The sequence below is a fragment of the Triticum urartu genome, chromosome 1A, assembly GCF_056163025.1.
Source record: "Triticum urartu cultivar PI428250 chromosome 1A, HENAU_Tu73, whole genome shotgun sequence".
NCBI classification, from domain to species: Eukaryota; Viridiplantae; Streptophyta; class Magnoliopsida; order Poales; family Poaceae; genus Triticum; species Triticum urartu.
Window position 1 is genome coordinate 74,013,811 of NC_141873.1, and position 22,549 is coordinate 74,036,359.

Sequence of the window (22,549 nt, forward strand, 5' to 3'; positions counted from 1 at the left end):
ATCTCCGCGCGCACCCCAGTGTTCGAACCTCAAGGGTCTGCCGGAACCCGAAATCCGACACGAGCCTCCTGCCTTTCCCGCTCGGTGCGCTCCTTGGCCGTTTTGTTTTCGGCCTCGGATAGCGCTTGCTTCAGGGTCGCCACCTCGGTCATGGCCCCTGGCAAATTTACGATGATCCTGTCATTTTGCAATCGCATTCTTTTTATATATATCCATAGACTAGGTACTACTTACCTTTGTCCTCCTCGAGCTGCCTCTTGGCAAGGCCGAGCTCTTCCTTGGACCCTTTGAGGTCCTGCTTCAGTGCGGCGACCTCCGCAGTCAGTGCGGCAGAGGCCAGCAGCGAAGCCTGCATACGCATATAGACATACTTATATTAGACTCCTGCGATATTGTTTGATCCTCTGTTCAGCTTTTCTTTGTGAACACCGAACGGAGCATCAGGGGCTACTGTCTATGCGGTAATATTTTTCCTATATTTCAAAAACTTACCTCAAAGCCTATTAGAAGGCTGGCACAGGCTTCAGTCAGTCCGCTCTTGGCGGACAGAACCTTCTGGACCACCGCACTCATAATAGTGCGGTGCTCTTCATCGATGGAAGTGCTGCGAAGCACTCCTAGCAGATTGTCCGGTGCCTCTGGATGGACAGAGGTCACCGGCATAGGCGTCTTGCCCCTTTTGGAAGGAGGCCGCGTGCCCGAGTCCGGAACCACTGGGGGTTCCCGCGCGGTGTTCGGCTGAGGGCCGAACTCGGAGCCCTCAGGAGCCTTGCTCCCTCTGCTCCCGGAGTCCGGAAGGTCGCCTTGAGGCGCCTCCGGGACTGTCTCCCCTCGACCCGGTGCCTCTTGAGACAATACCTCGGCGTTGTCCGTAGGGCAAGGGGAGGTGGCGGTAGGAAGTGGATCGCTATCCATATCCGACGAGCCCAGGGAGTCGTCCGACGAGGATACGTCGATACGGGCTCGTGGCGGTCTACATAATCATGATTCGGCGTTAGGAGAAGCAGTGCGACAAAGGTATGCTATGAGTTACTCTAGTATTCAAATACTTACGACTTCACCAGGGGCTTTGCCCTGAGCAGCCCCTCGTCTTCGCCTTCAGCAGCGGTGGTGGAGTAGTCCGGAAGGAGGGTCCTCCCCTTCTTGGACCCTTCGCCCCCCGGTCGGGGCGGCCTTCCTTTTCTTGTCTCCCCCGACTGAAGGGGGAGCATCTTCATCTTCCTCCTCGTCTTCGGGGGAGGAGTGCGTCACGGAGTTATCGCACAATGAGTCCGATAACACCTGGCGTCGGGAACTCTTTCAGGTTCCCTTGGCCTTCTTGGTCTTCTCCGGCACCTTGTAAGGAGCGGGAGTCAGCATCTCCATCAGGAGAGCGTCCGCAGTGTCTTCGGGCAGAGGGGCCGAACAGTTAATCTGCCCCGACGTCTCCACCCAGTCCTGTCAAAGGCATGGAGCTCAGACCCCACACATGGTTAAGCTAGGGGAAATAAATATCCTGTCGGATGTATAGAACTCACCGAATGCGCTCGGCGCTTCGTGCTTAGCCCGCGGTCCTCGGTGAGAGAGGGAGGGACCTCGGCGCCCTTGAACAGCACCCTCCAGACGTCCTTGTGCATTGTGTCGAAGAGCTTGCTCAGAGTCTGGTGCTGGGCTAGGTCGAACTCCCACAAGTTGAAATCCCGTTGTTGACACGGGAGGATCCGGCGAATAAGCATGACTTGGACTATGTTGACAAGCTTGAGCTTCTTGCTTGCCATATTCCGGATACATTTCTGGAGTCCGTCCAGCTCCACCGATGAACCCCAGGATAGGCCCTTCTCTTTCCAGGAGGTGAGCCGCGTGGGGATTCCGGATCGAAACTCGGGGGCCTCCACCCAGTTGGTGTCGCGCGGCTCGGTGATGTAGAACCACGCCGATTGCCACCCCTTTATGGTCTCCACGAAGGAGCCTTCAAGCCATATAACATTGGGCATCTTGCCCACCATGGCTCCGCCGCATTCTGCTTGTTGGCCTCCCACCACCTTCGGCTTGATATTGAAGGTCTTCAGCCACAGGACGAAGTGGGCCCGGATGCGGAGGAAAGCCTCACACACGACGATGAACGCCGAAATGTTGAGGATGAAGTTCGGGGCTAGATCATGAAAGTCCAGCCCGTAGTAGAACATGAGACCGCGGACGAATGGATGGAGGGGAAACCCCAGTCCGTGGAGGAAGTGGTGGAGGAAAACTACCCTCTCGTGAGGTTCCGGGGTAGGGACGATCTTCCCCGCAGCAGGCAGCCGATGCGCGATATTCGCGGCTAGGTATCTGGCCCCGCGTAGCTTTTTGATGTGTCCTTCCGTGACGGAGGACGCCATCCACTTGCCTCCCGCTCCGGACATGTTTGGAGAAGGTTGAGGAGAAGGATGTTGACTTGGGCATTGGAGCTCGAGTGCGCAAGAATGGATGAGCAAGGAGGAAGAAGGCGTGGGTAGAAAAAGGTTAAACCTTATCCCTTTATAAGGGCGGCCGAAACTATGCGCCCCCACTAGCCTGGTAAAACTCGCTTATCCCCCAAGCGCCGTAATCAATGGCGCGGTTGGGTTACCCACGCCCGTATTGATGAGAATCCCGTAATAGGGGGGGGACACGATCTCTGCTTTGACAAGACGTGTCAAGGAACTGCCTCGCATTTTGTGTGGGGCTAGTTAAAGGAAATGGTTCGAATAATCATTGGGCCATGGCATAATGTCATGTTGCCAAAACGTGTCAGCAGATTAGATTTGTGGAAATATTATTCTCTCTATGGTGGTATGTGGAACTTATTTTGCAGGGTCGGACACTATCCTTGTATTCAAATTCTTCTATGGTGTATTCGGAGGAGGAACCCGCCTTGCAATGCCGAAGACAACACTGCGCGCTGGACTCATCGTCATTGAAGCCTGGTTCAGGGGCTACTGAGGGAGTCCTAGATTAGGGGGTCTCAGGACAGCCAGACTATATCCTTTGGCCGGACTGTTGGACTATGAAGATACAAGATTGAAGACTTCGTTTCGTGTCCGGATGGGACTCTACTTGGCCTGAAAGGCAAGCTAGGCAATACAGATATGTATATCTCCTCCTTTGTAACCGACCTTGTGTAACCCTTGCCCCCTCCGGTGTCTATATAAACCGGAGGGTTTTAGTCCATAGGACAACAGACAATCATACCATAGGTTAGCTTCTAGGGTTTAGCCTCTCTGATCTCGTGGTAGATCAACTCTTGTAATACTCATATCATCAAGAATAAATCAAGCATGACGTAGGGTTTTACCTCCATCAAGAGGGCCCGAACCTGGGTAAAACATCAAGTTCCCTGCCTCCTGTTACCATCCGCCTTAGACGCACAGTTCGGGACCCCCTACGCAAGATCCGCCGGTTTTGACGCCGACAAGCACCCTTAAAAGCAACAAATTCTTCAATTTGTTCGATATCATAGTAACTATAAACACCCTTTGCATAAGAAGATAAGATTTCATTTTCATTAAACTCACATAGGTAGGGAAGGTGTTTTTTAGGGTTCTTAGAGCAACAAGTAAAATCAAAAATTTCACAAAGATTCCAAGCATAACATAGCAATCTGTTTATTCGATCCCATAAGAGTTTCCCTTTTTCAGACAAACGGTGACGCACAAAACGAGCATGCTCATCTAAATATTTCCCATCAACTAGGCTAGTTGGGGTTTCAGCACAAGCGCATAAGGACCGAAGATGATCCAAATAGAACACTTTAAGTGGATCCATATCAATAGATTTTTAGCGAGCAAATATGCAAGCAAATAGAAGGCACGTGGAAACACAAACAAAAAGACATACGGGAAGAAGGGGAAGAGAAGGAAAAGGAAAAGGTGAAGAGGGGGAGAGGAAAACGAGAGGCAAATGGCAAATAATGTAATGCGAGGGATAAGAGTTTGTGATGGGTACTTGGTATGTCTTGACTTGTGGTAGATCTCCCCGGCAATGGTGCCAGAAATCCTTCTTGCTACCTCTTGAGCACTGCGTTGGTTTTCCCTTGAAGAGGAAAGGGTGATGCAGCAAAGTAGCGTAATTATTTCCCTTAGTTTTTGAGAACTAAGGTATCAATCCAGTAGGAGACTACACGCAAGTCCCTCGTACCTACGCAAAAAAATAAGAACCTCGCAACCAAGGGATAAAGGGGTTATCAATCCCTTCACGGTCACTTACGAGAGTCAGATCTGATAGAGATAATAATAATAAGACAAATATTTTTGGTATTTTTATGATATAGATTGAAAGTAAAGATTGCAAAATAAAATAGAATGGAAAGTTATATGATAAGAGATAGACTCGGGGGCCATAGGTTTCACTAGTGTCTTATCTCAAGATAGCATAAGTATTATGGTGGGTGAACAAATTACTATCGAGCACTTGATAGAAAAGTGCATAATTATGAGAATATCTAGGCATGATCATGTATATAGGCATCACGTCCGCGACAAGTAGACCGAAACGATTCTGCATCTACTACTATTACTCCACACATTGACCGCTATCTAGCATGCATCTAGAGTATTAAGTTCATAAGAACAGAGTAACGCATTAGGCAAGATGACATGATGTAGAGGGGGATAAACTCAAGCAATATGATATAAACCCCATATTTTTATCCTCAATGGCAACAATACAATATGTGCCTTGCTGCCCCTGCTGTCACTGGGAAAGGACACCGCTAGATTGAACCCAAAGCTAAGCACTTCTCCCATTGCAAGAAAGATCAATCTAGTAGGCCAAAGCAAACTGATAATTTGAAGAGACTTGCAAAGATAACCAATCATACATAAAAGATTTCAGAGAAGAATCAAATATTGTTCATAGATATACTTGATCATAAACCCACAATTCATCGGATCTCGACAAACACACCGCAAAAAGAGTTACATCAAATAGATCTCCAAGAAGATCGAGGAGAACATTGTATTGAGATCCAAAGAGAGAGAAGAAGCCATCTAGCTAATAACTATGGACCCGAAGGTCTGAGGTAAACTACTCACACATCATCGGAGGGGCCATGGAGTTGATGTAGAGGCCCTCCGTGATCGATTCCCTCTCCGACGGAGCTTCGGAAAAGGCCCCAAGATGGGATCTCTTGGGTACAGAAGGTTGCGGCGGTGGAAATAGGGTTTCGTGGTGCTCCTGGATGTTTTCGGGGTATATGAATATATATAGGAGGAAGAAGTAGGTCGGTGGAGCCACAAGGGGCCCACAAGGGGGAGGGCACGCCCAGGGGGTAGGCGCGCCCCCTGCCTCGTGGCCTCCTTGTTGGTTGCTTGACGTCCACTCCAAGTCCCCTGGATCACGTTTGTTCCAAAAATAACTCTCCCGAAGGTTTTATTCCGTTTGGATTCTATTTGATATTCCTTTTCTGTGAAACACTGAAATAGGCAAAAAAAATAGCAAGGGCCTTGGGTTAGTAGGTTAGTCCCAAAAATAATATAAAAGTGTATAAATAAGCCCATTAACATCCAAAACAGATAGTATAATAGCATGGAACAATCAAAAATTATAGATACGTTGGAGACGTATCACATGTCATCGTTCTTATTGCATTACTCCGTTTTTCCATGACTTAATACACTAGATGCATGCTGGATAGCGGTCGATGTGTGGAGTAATAGTAGTAGATGCAGGCAGGAGCCGGTCTAATAATCTTGGACGTGATGCCTATGTAATGATCATTGCCTAGATATCGTCATAATTATTTGATGTTTTATCAATTGCCCAACAGTAATTTGTTTACCCACCGTTTGCTATTTTTCTCGAGAGAAGCCACTAGTGAAACCTACGACCCTCGGGTCTTATTTCTCATATATTTGCTTTGCGATCCACTTTTTCGTTGCTTTTATTTTCAGATCTATTAAACCAAAAATCCAAAAATATCTTGCTGCAATTTATTTTATTTGGCGTTTGATCTTTCAATATTTACAACTTTCTCCCGTCACACGCCAATTTCTGGCATCATTACCCGGAAGGGATTGGCAACCCCTTTAACTCATGGGTTGCGAGGTGTTGTCATTTGTGTGCAAGGGCTGTTTACGTTGTGTTTCTTGGTTCTCCTACTACTTCGATACCTTGGTTTCATAACTGAGGGAAATACTCTATCATCGTTGTGCTACATCATCCCTCCCTCTCTGGGGAAATACCGATGTAGTTCCAGCTACCATCAGAGGACTGCGGGGGAGCTATGGTGAGCAAGCTCCCAAATGCAACCTAGCCCAAAGGGGCCTTTGTGGAGACCAACAAGATATGGCAACAGGAGTGGTTCTACATCACTGAACCTCGCGATACCAAGTGGGCGGCCACGCCCGAATTCAGATCCGGACCCCCAGAGAGGCTCACCTCATGGACCACCAAGGGCCTTGATTGGGGGTCTCAGACGGAGGTGAAGACGCTCAAAAACTGCATCTCCAGCATGATGTCGAAGGGAACCCACCTCACCAACGTGATTCAGGTGATGCTCTTCCACCGCACCCTTGCCTGCCAACTCTGGGCCTCCCACTTATGGGAGTTTAATCTGCGGGAGCCACGGACCTTGAAGCGCTTCTTCGGCACTAGGCACGAAGATATATGGAAGTAGATTTTCAAGGCCTAGAAGGAATGGCCAGAGGAGATCGAAGACAAGGGCTTCGACAGCATGACTTCGGCCTCAAAGGTAAGCACAATTTTGTCGAATACGTATCATGTCCATATTTCAATTATGACGGGAATTAGAACTCTTACGTTCCATTCAGGCTTGGACGAAGAAAGCGGAGCTGATCAACTCTCCGACTCCGTTGCCCGAAAACCCAGCCACGCCCCAACTGACGGCGATGCTGGTTCCGGCACCGCACAAGGCGCCGGAGAAGTAGGCCAAGAAGAAGGGCAAGGAGGTCAAGAGCGGCCCCCGCCCTAAAGGTCCTTCGGATACTGTGTCCAGAGAGACCGACACCCACTCCTCCCATGACGAAGAGGAAGAGGAGGAGGAGGAGGAAAGTGATTCCCCCCTCAAGGTAAAGGGGAGGAAGAGGGTGGCCCCCGAAGACGTTGGACGGGGGGCGCCCGGGAGGAAGCTGAACCTCCCGGACAGCTCAGACTCAGAGTCCAGAGCTGATTTCCGAAAGCAACCCAGGAGCAAGCCCCTAGCCGAATCATAAGTGTTCAGACTTTTGTTGTTATCTTTGGTCAGTTTGTTATCATTGCATAAGAAATTCTATTTGTTGTTTCGCAGTCCTCCCCTCACACTCCACAGCACACCATTATCGTCAGGGAGCTCTCTGCCAACTGACATGGCAGAGAGTGACATGCCGCCATAGGCTCAATCTCCCATCATACCAAGGAACACCGAGGTGACTTCCTAGCGGGTGTCTCCTGCGCGAGGAGGCGGGGGTGGGGCGGATGAGAGGGTGCCCGAGGTCGATACCTCGGCCACCGTCTGTCAAGGGGAAATAGTCCCTATGGCAACCGATGGCGGAGAGCCCAAGCAATCCGAGCTCCCGCCGTACACCGTTCTGGAGGCCAGCATGGCTCCGGAATCGGGAAGGCATCCCCCTATGATAGGGAGAGGAGCATCAGCTCCAACGGCGTCCTGCATTCATCCGGAGGCGCCGAACACGCTGGAGGAAGCACTGAAAGGTGCTTCCATCGTGGAGGAACACCGCACCCTGATGGGTGTGGTTATGGGAAAGATTTACTCTGCCAAAAGCGGACCGATGAAGCCTTCAACAGCCTACTGACAGGCTTTGAGGTATGCGATGTAATATTCTAAAAGAGCTTTACGTTTTATTTCTATAGGATAACAAACATGTATACAGACAATAGCCCCTGATGATTTGTTTGATTCTAAAGAGAATCGGACAAAGCATCCACGTAGTACCAGCTAATAGAACATACTGTGCCATTTGTTTGAACAGGCTTCCCTGGTAGCGGCATCTGCCCAGGCCACAGAGGTTTCTGAGCTCAATCAGAAGCTTCAAATAGCTGACGCAGAGCTCGACTGCGTTAACAAGCGGTTTGATGAAACGCAAGGTATGCATACTTCCAAAGAATTATTACGTCAAAATATGATGTGTTTGATTGTAAGAGTATGAACTCATTGTGCGGTGTGATTATGTCACAGTTGGCGCAGCTGAGGTCGAGACCCTCAAAGGCGCTCTTGCACAGGCCAAGAAGGAGGCCGAGATGAACAAAGCAGCCTCTGACAAAGCGGCTGCCGAGCTGGAGGTCGAATAGGTCTCCCGCCGACAACATGAGTCACGGGTGGCCGAAGTCGAACAAGACCTGTGAGACGCCATCCGAAAATGCGAGGACTGGGAGCAGAAGACTTCGGACCAAGCATACGAGCTCAATACAGCTCGACAGATAGCGGCTGGTAAGGCCTTTCTTCTGCAGAGTATCTTTGGAGGTCGGAAATATGTGTCGCTGACGCGATTGTGGAGTTCTCCAGGCACGTTTGCGGATCTCCCGAAGAGTATTGCCGCCGCCGCCGAATTCTTCAGAGCCCAGGAGGGGAATAGCACAAAGAAGCTGTTCTAGTCGCAATTCCTTGCACCAGAACATCCAGTACCTATGAACGACCAGTTGAAGCAGCTAGTCGAGCTGCACAACATGGCGGGTGCAGCCATGAAGGACTTGATAGTCCGGCTATGGCCTGCTGAGCCAATCCCGAGTAGCTACTTTAGATTGGTGAAGCGACTTGTCGATGCGAGGCTGCGGGTTGACGCTGTGAAGCATTCGGTCTTTATAGAGGGTGCAGAATGGCCTTTGCCCGCGTCAAGATGCACTAGGCGAAGATGAAGGCCACCAAAGAGGCAACCGCTGGCCCACCTGAGGGCAAGGATCATCGGAGGCCGGAAAGGTACTTTGATGATGTCCTAGAAGGAGCCCGTATTATAGAGGGCCAGTGTTCAAAGGACGTGGCCTTTGAGTAATTGCATTCGGATTGTAAAAACTATGCTTATGAACCGATATGTATATATTTTTGCGCCTTATATTTCAAGCGACTTTTCCTCCTGTGCGGATGTTTATTTTATATCTGAAAGTTTCCAGTCATTGGCTTCAGCCCCCATGTAGATGCTACAGGGGTATTTGGCATGATGTGTGACTACACTTTACCCAATGTCTTGGTCCGTAAAGGAGGTGTCCGTGAAGTGAACCAGGAAATCAGACTATGCGGCTCTATTTCTTTCACTTAGCCATAGGAGTTTGACTATGGGGCTAAGTACTGGCCCCTTGCGCGTGTGCGGCTATCCGGATTATGGCGCTTGCTCTACGTGGCTGGGCGAAGACCAATCCCTCGTGTAACACGGATTAGATCGCTAACGATATGTAGTATAATACTAAGTCGTCGAATCGCCGACCAACTCTCGCTTATCATGACAGTCAGTTTTCGGCTTTATCTACTGAGGTACTTGACCTGATGAACCAGAAATACAATTGTGGGAGTTCTCCCTTTACTACCTTAGCCGAACAATATGGAATGTAAGGTGGTAAGCACAGGAGCCGAACAACCTAACTATAGACCCAAGACATGATTCGGAGCCGATGCATATAACGCAATACCCGAGACACGTAATAGTTCCATATAGGTGTTCGGACTTTGAAGTGTGCCCGGCCGGATACAGCCCCTGGTATTAAATCCATATTTGAGGCATATGTGGCAATCTGAGGTAGGGAGAGAACGCAGATGGTAATAAAATAAACTTCAAACAAATTGGAACCAAACTGCTTCTTTTATATCCCGTTTAATACGGCAAGCCGCATGGTTATAGATAATGCCAATAACATCTTGGGCATTTTACATGCCAAAGAAAAAGGGAAGAAAAGTGATAAATGGAAAGGTTTACACAGAGCCTAAAATTAACGATTTAAAAATCTCGATGGAGGCCCTGCTGCACGTCTACGTCGTTTCTCCTTTATAACACGTCCTTGAAGGGGAGGGGTTTGATAGCTGCTTGTGAAAAAGGAAGGAGAACTCTGAAAAAGAATGCCCTGCACGAGCATATATAAGGTGGGTTCTTTTAATGAACCTTCAAATGAAGATATGTTTTAGAGTCCCAATAGGGTCAAGCCGAACTACAGACTATTTCTATGTAGTGTGCCCCAGGCGCTGCCCAAGGTATTTTAAGGGCGTAGTTGTGTACATGAGGTACGTATGCTACTACCTTGTAAGGCAGTCGACGGAGGCGTAACTGCTAATCAAGCTCAGGTTCATCTGAGCTGCCGCATTGTAATGCCGGCCGGACACGTTTGGCAGTGTTTCTGGTCTTGACAACTGATGAATTATTTGGCTTGAATAGGCTGCCTTGAACTTCGACTACCAGGTCCACAGTATCCTCCTTTGTACAGAGGGAGCACTCCATGTTTCCGTTGACCGTGATGACACCACGCGGTCCAGGCATTTTAAGCTTTAGGTAAGCATAGTGCGGGACTGCATTAAAGCGGGTGAAGGTCGTTCTTCCGAGTAGTGCATGATAGCCACTTCGGAAAGGAGCGATGTTGAAGATTAACTCTTTGCTTCGAAAATTCCTTGGAGAGCCGAATACTACTTCCGTGTTAATGAGCTCGTGCAGCAAGCTTCTATGCCGGGTATCACTCCTTTAAAGGTAGTGCTGCTAGGCTTGATTCTTGACGGGTCTATCCCCATCTTGCGGACAGTGTCTTGATATATCAAGTTTAGACTACTACCATCGTCCATAAGGACTCGAGTAAGATGATATCCATCGATTATAGGATCGAGTACTAGGGCCGCCGAACCTCCATGACGGATACTGGTTGGGTGATCCCTACGATCGAAGGTGATCAGACAAGCCGACCATGGGTTGAATTTGGGGGCGGCGGGCTCTACGGCATAAATGTCCCTTAGTGCGGGCTTGCGCTCCCTCTTGGGGATATGGGTGGCATAAATCATATTCACCATTTTCACCTCCGGGGGAAATTGCTTCTGTCCCCAGTATTCGGTGGGCGACGCTCTTATTCGTCCTCGCTTTGGGGTCCTTTCCCTTTGTGTTTGGCATTTAACTTGCCGGCCTGCTTGAAGACCCAACAATTTATGTTGGTGTGGTTTGCATGTTTTTCAAGGGTGCCATGAATCTGGCAAGGTCTCTCCAATATCTTGTCCAGGATGGATGGACCATCCCTATTGCCTTTGAACGGCTTCTTACATTGACCGGACCTGGAGCCGCTGAATCCGGCGTTTACTGTCGTGTCATCTGTTTCTCCGTTATTGTTCCGACGCTTATTCTTATTGTGTCATGGCTTGTCATTGCCATCCCTGACTTCGGAAGTGCCAGGGTCGCTGCTAGTGTTGATTCTACGAGCCAACCAACTGTCTTTGCCCGCGCTAAAGCGGGTCATAAGTGTAGTAAGGGCTGCCATTGTCCTCGGCTTCTGCTGGCCGTGGTGTCTTGTGAGCCATTCGTCTCGGACACAGTGTTTGAATGCCGCTAAGGCTTCGGCATTCGGATAGTCTACAATTTGGTTCTTTTTAGTTAGGAACCGATTCCAAAGCTTGCAGGCTAATTCCCCAGGTTACTGGATTATGTGACTTAAATCATCAGCATCCGGTGGTCGGACATAAGTCCCCTAAAAGTTGGTCTGGAAAGCATCCTCTAAATCTTCCCAGCTTCCAATGGAGTTCTCTGGGAGGTTGTTCAACCAGTGCCGAGCTAGCCCTTTCAGCTTTAAAGGTAAGTATTTGATGGAATGGAGGTCATCTCCGCAAGCCATGTGGATGTCAAAAATAAAGTCTTCGATCCATACGGCGAGATCCGTCGTTCCATCATATGCCTCGATGTTTACGAAGTTTAAACCCTTCCGGAAATTGGTGATCCATCACCTCATCGGTAAAGCATAGAGGGTGCCCAGTGCCCCTATATCGCATGATGTTGTGACATAGTTCGAACGGCATCTGTATTCGGTGTTGACCCCGAACTTGGTTGTATCCGGCGTGCTTGGTTTGATAGCCACGATCCCGTGTGGGAACATGTTCTCTTGATCCGTAAATTGATCTGGCATGTCCAGACTTTTTATTTAGGTCCTGGCGCATGTCGTACTTATGGCCCTGAGCCGCTATATCCTTTCTTTTACGGTGGGGAGGTGCGAGATGGTATACGACATTGCTAGCCACTTTGTCCCATCCACGGGGTGGTCTGTCCGGTTGATCGGCCTGATCGTGTGATAACCCACAAGTATAGGGGATCGCAACAGTTTTTGAGGGTAGAGTATTCAACCCAAATTTATTGATTCGACACAAGGGGAGCCAAATAATATTCTCAAGTATTAGCAACTGAGTTCTCAATTCAACCACACCTGGAAACTTAATATCTGCAGCAAAGTATTTAGTAGCAAAGTAATATGATAGTAGTGGTAACGGAGGCAAAAGTAATATTTTTGGTTTTATAGTGATTGTAACAGTAGCGATGGAAAAGTAAATAAGTGAAGAACAATATGTGAAAAGCTCGCAGGCAACAGATGAGTGATGGATAATTATGTCGGATGCGATTCCTCGTGAAATAGTTATAACACAGGGTGACACAGAACTAGCTCCAGTTCATCAATGTAATGTAGGCATGTATTCCGAATATAGTCATACGTGCTTATGGAAAAGAACTTGCATGACATCTTTTTTCCTACCCTCCCGTGGCAGCAGGGTCCTATTGGAAACTAAGGGATATTAAGGCCTCCTTTTAATAGAGTACCAAACCAAAGCATTAACACTTAGTGAATACATGAACTCCTCAAACTACGGTCATCACCGGTAAGTATCTCGATTATTGTCACTTTGGGGTTAACGAATCATAACACATAATAGGTGACTATAGACTTGCAAGATAGGATCAAGAACTCACATATATTCATGAAAACATAATAGGTTCAGATCTGAAATCATGGCACTCGGGTCCTAGTGACAAGCATTAAGCATAGCAAAGTCATAGCAACATCAATCTCAGAACATAATGGATACTAGGGATCAAACCCTAACAAAACTAACTCGATTACATGATAAATCTCATCCAACCCATCACCGTCCAGCAAGCCTACGATGGAATTACTCATGCACAACGGTGAGCATCATGAAATTGGTGATGGAGGAAGGTTGATGATGACGATGGTGATGGATTCCCCTCTTCGGAGCCCCGAACGGACTCCAGATCAGCCCTGCCGAGAGAGATTAGGGCTTGGCGGCGGCTCCGTATCGTAAAACGCGATGAATCCTTCTCTCTGATTTTTCTCTCTCCGAACACAAATATATAGAGTTGGAGTTGAGGTCGGAGGAGCACCAGGGGGCCCACAAGGCAGGGGCGGCCAGGGGGTAGGCGTGCCCCCACCCTCGTGGACAGGGTGTGGGCCCCCTGGCCTTGATTCTTTCGCCAGTATTTTTTATATATTCCAAAAATATTCTCCGTTGATTTTCAGGTCATTCCAAGAACTTTTATTTCTGCACAAAAATAACACCATGGCAATTCTGCTGAAAACAGCGTCAGTCCAGGTTAGTTCCATTCAAATCATGCAAGTTAGAGTCCAAAACAAGGGCAAAAGTGTTTGGAAGAGTAGATACGTTGGATACATATTAACTCCCCCAGCTTAAACCTTTGCTTGTCCTCAAGCAATTCAGTTGACAAACTGAAAGTGATAAAGTAAAACTTTTACAAACTCTGTTTGCTCTTGTTGTTGTAAATATGTAAAGCCAACATTCAAGTTTTCAGCAAATATTATGAACTAACCATATTCACAATAACATTTAGGTCTCATGTTTACTCATATCAATGGCATAATCAACTAGCGAGCAATAATAATAAATCTCAGATGACAACACTTTCTCAAAACAATCATAATATGATATAACAAGATGGTATATCGCTAGCCCTTTCTGAGACCGCAAAACATAAATGCAGAGCACCCCTGAAGATCAAGGGCTGACTGGAAATTGGAATTTATGGTAAAAGAGATCCAATCACAGTCATACTCAATGTAAACTAATAATAATACATGCAAATGACAGCGGTGCTCTCCAACTGGTGCCTTTTAATAAGAGGATGATGACTCAACATAAAAGTAAATAGATAGGCCCTTCGCAGAGGGAAGCAGGGATTTGTAGAGGTGTTAGAGCTCAATTTTGAAATAGAGATTAATAATATTTTGAGCGGTACACTTTCATTGTCAACATAACAACCGAGATATCTCGATATCTTCCATGCTACACACATTATAGGCTGTTCCCAGAAAAATGGTAAAGTTTATACTCCCCCACCACCAACAAGCATCAATCCATGGCTTGCCCGAAACAATGGGTGCCTCCAACTAACAACAATCCTGGGCGAGTTTTGTTTGCAATTATTTTGATTTGGTTTGAGCATGGGACTGGGCATCCCGGTGACCAGCCATTTTCTCGTGAGTGAGGAGCGGAGTCCACTCCTGTTGAGAATAACCCGCCTAGCATGGAAGATATAGACAGCCCTAGTTGATACATGAGCTATTCGAGCATACAAAATAGAATTTCATTTGAAGGTTTAGAGTTTGGCACATACAAATTTACTTGGAACGACAGGTAGATACCGCATATGGGAAGGTATGGTGGACTCATATGGAATGACTTTGGGGTTTATGGAGTTGGATGCACAAGCAGTATTCCCGCTTAGTACAAGTGAAGGCTAGAAAGAGACTGGGAAGTGACCAGCTAGAGAGCGACAACAGTCATGAACATGCATTAAAATTAATCAACAATGAATGCAAGCATGAGTAGGATATAAATCACCATGAACATAAATATAGTGAAGGCTATGTTTATTTTGTTTCAACTACATGTGTGAATATGTGCCAAGTCAAGCCACTCGAATCGTTCAAAGGAGGATACCACCCTATCATACCACATCACAACCATTTTAATAGCATGTTGGCACGCAAGGTAAACCATTATAAACTCCTAGCAATTAAGCATGGCATAAGAAACTATAATCTCTAATTGTCATTGCAAACATGTTTCATTCATAATAGGCTGAATAAGGAACGATGAACTAATCATATTTACAAAAACAAGAGAGGTCGAGTTCATACCAGCTTTTCTCATCTCAATCAGTTCATCATATATCGTCATTATTGCCTTTCAATTGCATAACCGAATAGTGTGGGTAATAATAATAGTGCACGTGCATTGGACTAAGCTGGAATCTGCAAGCATTCGATACAAGGGAGAAGACAAGGTAATATGGGCTCTTGGTTAGATCAACAATAATGCATATGAGAGCCACTTCAACATTTTCATCATGGTCTTCTCCTCTTGACCCTCAAAGAAAAGAAACAAAACTATTTACACGGGAATGCTCCCAACAAACAAAAGAAGAGCGAGAAATCTTTTTGGGTTTTCTTTTTAATTACTACTACTAGAGGCATGGAAAGTAAACTAGCTAAAAGTTACAGTTAATTTTTTTGTTTTTCTTAAGGATTTTCAAACACACAAGAAGAAAGCTTAAAAACAAAGTAAACTAGCATGCATGATACAATGAAAAAGTAAGAGCACCGACAACTGGCATGAGTGTGTGAACAGGAATGTAATGTCGGCGAGGAATACATACTCTTGATAACCCACAAGTATAGGGGATCGCAATAGTTTTCGAGGGTAGAGTATTCAACCCAAATTTGCTGATTCGACACAAGGGGAGCCAAAGAATATTCTCAAGTATTAGCAGCTGAGTTGTCAATTCAACCAGACCTGGAAACTTAATATCTGCAGCAAAGTATTTATTAGCAAAGTAATATGATAGTAGTGGTAACGGTAGTAAAAGCAATGCTTTTGGTATTTTGTAGTGATGATAGCAATAGCAACGGGAAAGTAAATAAGCGAAGAACAATATATGGAAAGCTCATAGGCAATGGATCGGTGATGGAGAATTATGCCGGATGCGGTTCATCATGTAACAGTCATAACCTAGGGTGACACAGAACTAGCTCCAGTTCATTGATATAATGTAGGCATGTATTCCGAACATAGTCATACGTGCTTATGGAAAAGAACTTGCATGACATCTTTTGTCTTACCCTCCCGTGGCAGTGGGGTTCTTACGGAAACTAAGGGATATTAAGGCCTCCTTTAAATAGAGTACCGAAACAAAGCATTAACACATAGTGAATACATGAACTCCTCAAACTACGGTCATCACCGGTAAGTATCCCGATTATTGTCACTTCGGGGTTAACGGATCATAACACATAATATGTGACTATAGACTTGCAAGATAGGATCAAGAACACTCATATATTGATGAAAACATAATAGGTTCAGATCTGAAATCATGGCACTCGGGCCCTAGTGACAAGCATTAAGCATAGCAAAGTCATAGTAACATCAATCTCAGAACATAGTGGATACTAGGGATCAAACCCTAACAAAACTAACTCGATTACATGATAGATCCCATCCAACCCATCACCGTCCAGCAAGCCTACGATAGAATTACTCATGCACGGTGGTGAGCATCATGAAATTGGTGATGGAGGATGGTTGATGATGACGGATTCCCCTCTCCGGAGGCCCGAACGGACTCCAGATCAGCCCTCCCGAGAGGTTTTAGAGCTTGACGGCGGCTCCGTTTCGTAAAACGTGATGATTTCTTCTCTCTGATTTTTTTCTCCCTGGAACTCAATATATGGAGTTGGGGTTGGAGTCGGAGAGGCAACAGGGGGCCCACGAGGTAGGGGGCGCGCCCTAGGGGGGCAGGCGCGCCCCACCCTCGTGGAGAGGTGGTGGGCCCCCTGGCCTTCATCTTTTGCACGTATTTTTCTTATTTTCTGAAAAGTGTCTCCGTGAAGTTTCAGGTCATTCCGAGAATGTTTGCTCCTGCACATAAATAACACCATGGTAATTCTGCTGAAAACAGCATCAGTCCGGGTTAGTTCCATTCAAATCATGCAAGTTAGAGTCCAAAACAAGGGCAAAAGTGTTTGGAAAAGTAGATACGTTGGAGACGTATCAACTCCCCCAAGCTTAAACCTTTGCTTGTCCTCAAGCAATTCAGTTGACAAACTGAAAGTGATAAAAAAAACTTTTACAAACTCTGTTTGCTCTTGTTGTTGTAAATATGTAAAGCCAGCATTCAAGTTTTCAGAAAAGATTATAACTAACCACATTTGCAATAACTCATAGATCTCAAGTTTACTCATATCAATAGCATAATCAACTAGCGAGCCATAATAATAAATCTTGGATGATAGCACTTTCTCAAAACAATCATAATATGATATAACAAGATGGTATCTCGCTAGCCCTTTCCGAGACCGCGAAACATAAATGCAGAGCACCTTTAAAGACCAAGGACTGACTAGACATTGTAACTCATGGTAAAAGGGATCCAGTCAAGTCATACTCAATGTAAACTAGCAGTAATGAATGCAAATGACAGTGGTGCTCTCCAACTGGTGCTTTTTAATAAGAGGATGATGACTCAGCATAAAAGTAAATAGATAGGCCCTTCGCAGAGGGAAGCAGGGATTTGTAGAGGTGCCAGAGCTCGGTTTTGAAACAGAGGTGAATAATATTTGAGCGGTATACTTTCATTGTCAACATAACAACCAAGAGATGGCGATATCTTCCATGCTACACACATTATAGGCGGTTCCCAACTAGAATGGTAAAGTTTATACTCCCCCTTCCACCAACAAGCATCAATCCATGGCTTGCTCGAAACAACGAGTGCCTCCAACTAACAAGAGTCCCAGGGGGAGTTCTATTTGCAATTATTTTGATTTAGTTTGCATAAAGCATGGGACTGGGCATCCCGGTGACCAGCCATTTATCTCGTGCGTGAGGAGTGGAGTCCACTCCTCTTGAGAATAACCCACCTAACATGGAAGATACAGACAGCCCTAGTTGATACATGAGCTATTCAAGCATACAAAACAGGATATTTATTTGAAGGTTTAGAGTTTGGCACATACAAATTTACTTGGAACGGCAGGTAGATACCGTATATAGGTAGGTATAGTGGACTCATGTGGAATAACTTTGGGGTTTAAGGAGTTTGGATGCACAAGCAGTATTCCCGCTTAGTACAGGTGGAGGCTAGCAAAAGACTGGGAAGCGACCAGCTAGAGAGCGACAACAGTCATGAACATGCATTAAAATTAATCAACACCGAATGCAAGCATGAGTAGGATATAATCCACCATGAACATAAATATCGTGAAGGCTATGTTGATTTTGTTTCAACTACATGCGTGAACATGCGCCAAGTCAAGTCACCTTAATCATCCAAAGGAGGATACCACCCTATCATACCACATCATAACCATTTTAATAGCATGTTGGCACGCAAGGTAAACCATTATAACTCATAGCTAATCAAGCATGGCATAGGAAACTATGATCTCTAGTTGTCATTGCAAACATGTTTATTCATAATAGGCTGAATCAGGAATGATGAACTAATCATATTTACAAATACAAAAGAGGTCGATTTCATACCGGCTTTTCTCATCTCAGTCAGTCCATCATATAACATCATAATTGCCTTTCACTTGCACGACCGAATAGTGTGAATAATAATAATAGTGCACGTGCATTGGACTAAGCTAGAATCTGCAAGCATTCAATAAACAGGAGAAGACAAGGCAATATGGGCTCTTTTGTCAGATCAACAATAATGCATATAAGAGCCACTTCAACAATTTAATTATGGTCTTCTCCTATCGACCCCTAAAGAAAAAGGAAAGAAATAAAACTATTTACACGGGAAAGCTCCCAACAAGCAAAAGAAGAACATGAAATATTTTTGGGTTTTCTTTTTAATTACTACTACAAGCATGGAAATTAAACTAACTAAAAGCTACAACTAATTTTTTTGGTTTTTCTTAAGGTTTATTAAACACACAAGAAGAAATCATAAAAAGGAAATTCAACTGGCATGGATGATACAATGAAAAAGTATGAGCACCGACATCTAGCAATGAGTGTGTGAACATAAATGTAATGTCGGTGGGAAATACGTACTCCCCCAAGCTTAGGCTTTTGGCCTAAGTTGGTCTATGGCCACGGCTAGCCTGGCGGATATCCATAATAGTAGCTGGGGTCGTACTGCGATGCAGCGGCTATCGCCTGCTGACCTGCAGCGTGGCAACGAGCGGCCTCCTCTCTCCTCTCGTACTCATCTGCCTCCTCTCTGGTAATAGTATATCTTCCTCTTGCCTGATAATCAAAGAAGGCGGGAGCAGGGAGAGTAATAGGATAGCACGACGTCTATCAAAGATTAGTCGATACTGGAGAGGTGATTCGTTCCTCTCGACAAACTGGTGGTGAACCATAGCATTAAAATCTAGATAAGTAGTAGGTAATTCAATATCATCTTCGGGTATGGCTAAACCAAGAAAATTAGCTATACGGGTTGCATAAATTCCACCAAAGAAATCTCCATTAAATCTATTAAGATGCAACTCTACGTGCAACGATGGCTCCCAAATTATAAGATTGGTCTCCTAACACAGCACTCCTAAGAATACTGAGGTCAGGGACACACATATGACATGCCTCATCTTTACCATTGATACATCTACCTATGAAGAGAGCAAAATAATGTATAGCAGGAAAGTGAATGCTCCCTATGGTAGCTTGTGTAATATCTCTAGATTCTCCCACAGTTATGCTAGCAAGAAAATCTCTAAATTCAAATTTGCGAGGATCCCTTATACTACCCCATTGTGGAAGTTTGCATGCAGTGGTAAAATCCTTTAAGTCCATAGTGTAAGAATTATCATAAAGATCAAACAGGACAGTTGGAGAATTACGTGAAGTTGAAAATTCAAACCTCCTCACAAAGGTACTGGTGAGGTTGTGATACTGGCTGCACTTCTCTTCCTCGAAGCTCACAAGATCAGCGTTACACAAATATGCATTGAATTCTTCCTTAATTCCCGCTCGATCCATAAAGTTCTCAGAAGGCCATTCACAAGGATGCACTGGAGCGTCTCTTGGTGGCTCGTCATCAGCATCACGCATTGCAAGCCTGGTTCCTTGCTTCCTTGAAGAACCACCTTGGAACATTTTCCTAAGCATATTTCTTCCTCTGAAAAATTCTGAAATTTTTTAGTAACTTCAAAATAAAAGTAAACCAAACTCAATAATATTGATAGCAACTACTCATACAAGTGCCTAGGGCCTATATCATGCATCAAAACTACTTTTGACCATATAAATTTGACATGCAAGCTCAAGAACAGGGTCACCTAAGCAGCAAAAAATTGCAATGAATAAAGCACTAGAACAAAAACTAATTGGACCAATGGAGGAGTCACATACCAAGGAACAATCTCCCCAAGCAATTTTGTGAGAGGTGCTTTGAGCAAGGAGATGGCAGCAAAGTGAGCTAGAACTCGTGCTTGAGCTGGATATTCATGTATGTGGGAGGAAGATGAAGTGTGTGGGTGCAGGAATAAGTGGAGGAGGGCCACCGTGGGCCCACGAGGCAGGGGCGCCCAGGGGGGTAGGGCGCGCCCTCCACCCTCGTGGGCAGGTGGTTGACCCCCTGGTGTGTTCTCAGTGCCAAATATTCTCAAATATTCTAGAAAAAATCATATTTAAATTTCAGGGCATTTGGAGAACTTTTATTTTTGAGGTATTTTTATATTGCATGGATAATCAGATAACACACAGAAAAATATTTATTTTCATTTTATTTAATATAAGTAACAGAAAGTAAAAGTGGGGTACAGAAGGTTGTGCCTTCTAGTTTCATCCATCTCATGATCATCAAAAGGAATCCTCTAACAAGGTTGATCAAGTCTTGTTAACGAACTCATTCCGAATAACATGGAACTGGAGAAATTTCGAATAACACTATGTTACCTCAACAGGGATATGCACATCCCCAATAATAAGAATATCATATTTCTTCTTGACAGTAGGAAGAGGAAATTCAAAACCTCCAAATATAATCGATGGCCTTTTACCAATAGAGTTGATACTATGAACTTGAGGTTGTTTCCTCGGAAACTGTACCGTATGCTCATTACCATTAACATGAAAAGTGACATTGCCTTTAGTGCAATCAATAACAGCCCCGGCAGTATTCAAAAAGGGTCTTCCAAGAATAATAGACATACTATCGTCCTCGGGAATATCAAGAATAACAAAGTCTGTTACAATAGTAACGTTTGCAACTACAACAAGCACATCCTCACAAATACCGACAGGTATAGCAGTTGATTTATCAGCCATTTGCAAAGATATTTCAGTAGGTGTCAGCTTATTCAAATCAAGTCTACGATATAAAGAGAGAGGCATAACACAAACACCGTCTCCAAGATCACATAAAGCAGTTTTAACATAGTTTCTTTTAATGGAGCATGGTATAGTTGGTACACCGGGATCTCCAAGTTTCTTTGGTATTCCACCCTTAAAGTATAATTAGCAAGCATGGTGGAAATTTCAGCTTCCGGTATCTTTCTTTTATTTTTAATGATATCTTTCATGTACTTAGCATAAGGATTGGTTTTGAGCACATCAGTTAATCGCATACGCAAAAACATAGGTCTAATCATTTCAGCAAAGCGCTCAAAATTCTCATCATCCTTTTTCTTGGATGGTTTGGGAGGAAAAGGCATGGATTTCTGAACCCAAGGCTCTCTTTCTTTACCATGTTTCCTAGCAACAAAGTCCTTTCTATCATAACGTTTATTTTTTGATTGTGGGTTATCAAGATCAACAGCAGGTTCAATTTCTATATCATTATCATTACTAGGTTGAGCATCATTATGAACATTATCATTAACATTATCACTAGTTTCAGGTTCATTACCAGATTGAGTTTCAGCATCAGAAATAGAAATATCATTTGGATTCTCAGGTGTTTCAACAATAGGATCACTAGAAGCATGCAAAGTCCTATCATTTTTCTTTTTCTTCTTTTTAGAAGAACTAGGTGCATATATTTTATTTCTCTGAGAATCTTTCTCAATTCTCTTAGGGTGGCCTTCAGGATACAAAGGTTCCTGAGTCATTCTACCAGTTCTAGTAGCCACTCTAACAGCATTATCATTATCTTTACTATTCAATTCATTGAGCAAATCATTTTGAGCTTTAAGTACTTGTATTACTTGAGTGGTAACCATACAAGCATGTTTACTAATAAGTTTAAGTTCACCTTTGACATTAGCCATATAATCACCCAAGTGTTCAAGCAAATTTGAATTGTATTTCAATTGTCAACCAAAATAAGCATTAAAGTCTTCTTGCTTAGCCATAAATTTATCAAACTCATCTCAGCATGGGCTAGCAAATTTAGTAAATAGGATTTCAGGTTTATCATATCCATAGAGAGAATTTACCTTTACTACCTGTGTCGGGTCATCAAGACCATGAGTTTCTTCAATAGGTAATGGATTAAGATCATATGTTTCTTCAACAGGCGATAAATTAAGACCATGTATTTCTTCAATAGGAGGTAAATTCTTAACATCTTCAGCTTTAATACCCTTTTTCTTTCATAGATTTCTTTGCCTCTTGCATATCTTCAGGACTGAGAAATAGAATACCCCTCTTCTTCAGAGTTGG